A 5,527-nucleotide genomic window follows, 5' to 3' on the forward strand; every position below is an offset into this window, starting at 1 on the left:
CGAGAGATGAAAAGAAGATCATATCGGGAAATAATGACAATATAGCGACAAGGTGGACTAAAATGTTGAGCCTACAACCAAGCACAAGTTCTTGGCTGTAGCCTCGGGGGCTACTCCCATCGGGAACGCTGTTCGCGTGCCCGATGAAATTAAAAAAGAAAAAAGATAGAAAAGCAAGAGAGTATATTTCGAGTTATAATTAACTCTACATATACTCCCATCGGGAGAGCAATATAAGTCATATTTGACTCGATAAAATGTGCCATTCCAACAGCCGGAAAAGCACTCGACAATATATTCTCAGAACGCCAAAGTTGCGATCAATTTCTGAATGCCGCAAAATTGCGAAGGTAAGACCCCAGATCCGTTCTGCTGGGCGTGGCATCGCCGAAGACTGCGCTCTGCTACTTTTATCCGTATCAACAGATACGAAGAAAAATCCTAACGGACGCGTTAGGTACTCAATAAATTTGACTGGGACTCGACAGAATGGTAAGACCTTAAGCGGCACCTGTCGAAGTTTGCACCAGTATCCCGAGATCATGTTCAGGGACGTGATCTTGAAGTAGGTTTTTGCGGATTGCCACTAGAGCAGTTAACTAGTACCTGATCCGTCAGATGAACTAGCCCCAACTACCATTATCCCTGTACAATATAGAATTTTATGTGAAGAAGTATAAAAAAGTTAAAGTACTCGAATAAAAATAAACAGTGGAGATTTTCCCTGACTCTACGATTCAAGCAAAATCTCGGGGGCTACTGACATAGGCATCCTTGAGTGGGCCTGCCAAAGATAGTACCCGGGGTTTACTAAAGGCCCAATACCCGAAGAATAAGAAGATTCGGGAGCCCAAGATATATTAAGGAAAGTTAGAGTTGTAATAGGAAGTATTATTTGTAATCTGGCGGGATGAGTTAGAAACCGTCCCGGACTCTGTAACTTGTACAAAACGAAACCCTCGGCTCCGCCTCCTATATAAAGGGGGAGTCGAGGGACGAAGAGATCATCGAATCATTGTTACAAACCCTAGCTTTCATAATCGTTGAGTACTTTTCGGCTGAAACCTTCGAGATCTATTTGCCCTCTACTTCCAACTAAACCCTAGCCTACGATCCATAGGCATTGACAAGTTGATACCTTGTCATGGAGGGAGTATGAAGCTCTTCGTAATGAGATGTGACGTGAATTCCGCACTCAGGGTGATGAGCTTAGGGGAACGGTCCAAGGGATATCCCAGAAGCTGGATGCTACTAATGAGACCGTCACTACAATGAAAGATCAAATGCCGGATATCCAACGCGCTCTTCAAACTTTGCAAATGTCTATTGAAAATCTTACAAACCAACAACAACAAGAGGATGAAGACCTTGATCCACATGATGCAGTACCTGGTCGTGGTGTTGGACGTGGTAACCGTCCTCGTGGTTGGGTTGAAATTGGACGCCATGGTCGTGGACAAGATGAGGACGATGGATTGGGTAAGCCTAAGTTCTCCATACCCAAGTTTGAAGGAGGGTCTGATGTTGAAGAATACCTCACTTGGGAGCTCAAGATTGAGAAGTTATGGAACTTACATCCGAAATACACTGAAGATAGGAAGATCAAGCTTGCTTCTTCCGAATTTGATGGCTATGCATTGCGTTGGTGGGATGCACTTGTTCATAATCGAAAGGAGGATGGTGAGCCGCCTATTATCACCTGGCGTGCTATGAAGGAGGCGATGAATTCTCGTTTTGTGCCCACTAATTATTTGCGTACAATATATGATAAGTTGACCCTATTGAGGCAAGGTGTGAAGACTGTGGATGAATACTACATGGAGATGGAGATGCTTATGCAGCGTGGCCGTGTCTGTGAGTTTCTAGAGATGACAATGCAGCGTTTTCTCAATGGATTGAAGTATGATATCAAAGGCATTGTTTGTCACTACAGTTACACCAATATGAATTAATTCTTACATCATGCAAGAGAAGTTGAATCACAAATGGCTGAAGAAGCAAAGGTTAAAGGTCGTGCTACGGGAGCTGGGCGCTTCACGCCTCACGCGCCCCCACCTACGGCGTCGGTGCCATCGACGCGCTCCGCACCTACTCTACTCCGTCTAGCAAGCCGGTCTCCAATGTGTCTAATGCAAAGAAGTCCGAATCTACTGCAAGTTCGAGTGGTTCTAGCATGTCTACTGCGCACAATCGTGATATGGCTTGTCATACATGTGGTGGCAAGTGTCACTTCAAGAGAGATTGTCCTAACCGCAAAGTCATGATTATCAATGAGGACAATGAGTATGAGACTGGAGATGATGTTGATCCTAATGCTCCAGAAGATGATGACTATGACACAAATGGTGAAGATGCATATCCGTCTGATGCTCGCCCGGAAATTCAATTCGGCTCCCGGGTGCGTATGCTCCATCTACCAAAAAATTATATTTCGAAATATCGAAAAATTTGAACAAAAAATTATACATGTACATCTCCATGATATACGCGTGTTCGTCAAGTTTCACGAAAAACCTATATTTTTTGTGGTCTATATAAAAAAGAGAAAGTTTATCTTGTGAAAAGCATTATATATAGCACTGAATTTTATCTTTTTTACACATGTCACATGATAAGTCGATTTTTTATGAAACGACTTTGTGAGCACGTAGCACGTGAAGATATACGTGCGAACTTTTAGTTTCATTTTTTTTTTAAATTTAAAATGTATGTAAGATGCATTTCAAAATATAGAGAGCATATGCACCCATGTTCCAAAACAGCGCTCGTTGTTGTGTCGCATCGTGCTCTTAATGTGTTGCCTAGTGCATCTACTCAGCGCTGCAATTTGTTCCAAACTAAGGCTTTAGTTGGTCCTGACAAGGCTTGCAAGGTCATTATTGATGGCGGGAGTTGCCGCAATTTAGCAAGCAAGGAGTTGTGTACCAAGCTGAAGTTGAAGTATCTACCGCACCCGCATCCATACTATATTCAGTGGTTGGGCGACAATGGTGAGATGAAGGTAAACCACATGGTGCGTGTTGAGTTTGAGATTGGACCGTATAAGGATTGCATTAATTTTGATGTGGTTCCTATGACGGTGTGTCACCTACTATTGGGTCGGCCTTGGCTCTATGACCGTTCTGTGCAACACAATGGCCGTGCCAATACATATCACTTGGAGTATAAGAGCAAGAAAATTAACTTACAGCCTATGTCACCACAACAGATTGTCAATGAATCTCGTCAGGAAGTTGAAGTACACTTGGAGGATGCACCTTTAGATAGGCGAGAGAATTGTAATATCGTGAGTGATATAACGAAAAGTGAGCGAGTGAATTCCTTAGTTTCATTAGCCACCAAAGAAGACATGAGAGAATTTAGTGAGGATCCTACAGCCATGCCTCTTGTGCTTTTGTACAGGGGTATAGATTTGGTTTCTAACGACATGACCCCTCTTCCTCTTGGTGTTTCTAATGTTTTGCAGGAATTCGGCGACGTGTTTCCGGAGGAGGTACCCACAGGACTACCACCATTGCGTGGTATTGAGCATCAAATTGACTTGATCCCATGATCTTCGCTGCCCAATAGGGCGCCATATAGAACAAACCCCGAAGAGACGAAGGAGATACAAGCGCTACTCTCGACAAAGTTTATATCCGCATAAGCCTTAGTCCTTGTGCTATTCCTGTTATTCTAGTTTCTAAGAAAGATGGTACATGACGTATGTGCGTAGATTGTAGAGCTATAAACAACATTACTATTCGATATCATCACCCTATTCCCCGTTTAGAGGATATGCTAGATGAATTGAGTGGTGCTGCTGTGTTATCTAAAATTGATTTGCGTAGTGGTTATCATCAAATTAGGATGAAAGAAAGGGGATGAATGGAAAACAACTTTTAAAACAAAATTTGTTTTATATGAGTGGTTAGTAATGCCTTTTGGTTTGACTAATGCACCTAGCACTTTCATGAGACTGATGAACCATGTTTTGCGTGAATTTATTGGCACGTTTGTGGTTGTGTACTTTGATGACATATTAATTTACAGCCGCAATGAATCTGATCATACTATACATATTCGACATGTTTTGCAAGTGTAAACTCTATGGTAATCTTGAGAAGTGCACATTTTGCAAAGATAAGGTCATATTTCTGGCTTATGTTGTCTCTAAGCATGGAGTAGAAGTAGATGTGTCTAAAATTGAAGCTATTCAAAATTGGCCCACTCCCATGAATGTGAGTCAAGTAAGAAGTTTTCATGGTCTAGCTGGGTTTTATAAAAGATGTGTGCCCAACTTTAGTACTACTAGTACAAATGCCCGTGCGTTGCCACGGGTCTTCAAATTTTATTTCTCGATACACATATATAATTCACAACTCATTGTAAAATTCAAAACAAATCAAGGATATTATAATATACTGGATCATGATAATATCGATCGCAATAACAATACAACATTGTTGTGCATCTGCGTGGTTCCAAGTTCTAGGTCTTATTGTTACTCTTCCACGGTAAGTCTCACGTCATAATTGTCAAATCAACGACCTCTCCCTTTGGATATATTATTGTCCGACAAAACATGGATGCTTCAAGCAAAAGTATTAACGAAAGGAATACTTTTTTGTGATTAGTCCAAGCAACACTTTGATATTCATAATATCCGGAGACAACCCGAAATCATAGCCTTATGTTCCTTATGTGTCAAACATACAAAAAGGGCTCCTCATTCTTTGCAGTAAAGAGGGAATCCTAACACTTATTTTTGTCTAGAAACACTTTGCAGAAGGAATGTGAACGATGTAAAGCCGACCGCCTCCTCACTCTCTCGAGCTCACCCATTTTATCAAGCTCCACCACTCTCTCGAGAAGACCATGGATCTAACCCAATAAGATAACAATCATAAGGTGAATACACAACATAAGTGCTGATAATGCATTATTCTTCTAATAGTGTTTATCTATACCCAAGACAAAGAAATCTTGTTTTTTACAAGTTCTGACTTGTACGTAAAAAGTATGTTTCCTCGTACCAAATGCAAGCAGTTGCGGAGATTTCCTGGTAGAGTGAACAGCTAAATAAAAGTAATCAATCCACATACAGAGGATGATGCTATGACAGTACGAACCAAATCTGGAACAAATAAATTACCTCTCTTGTAATTATGTGTAGGTGTATCCTTTGTTTGCATCACTTTTGTTTAAGTGTGCGCATATTATGTTAATCATTATTTTCCAGATCGTGTGCTAGATCTCTGAATGTAAATTTTGCTAGATCCTTTTTCCTTCTCTGATACTTGGACGGCAAGTGTGGAACAATCAAGGAGTTTTTAATATGAAAATTGTAATTGCATCCACCTTCAACATCAGAAGCATTTTGCAATCTTAAATACTTATTCCAAGAAGCAGTCTGCTAATTCTTAACAACTGTATAACATATGATCCCCAAAATGAATAGCAACTGTACACTCCAGTAAAAAATAACAAAAGAGAAATGTGAATGCAAGTATGAAGAAACTGGAGTGAATAATAGAGACCTACAAGT

The sequence above is a fragment of the Lolium perenne genome, chromosome 1 (genome assembly GCF_019359855.2).
Source record: "Lolium perenne isolate Kyuss_39 chromosome 1, Kyuss_2.0, whole genome shotgun sequence".
NCBI lineage: Eukaryota > Viridiplantae > Streptophyta > Magnoliopsida > Poales > Poaceae > Lolium > Lolium perenne.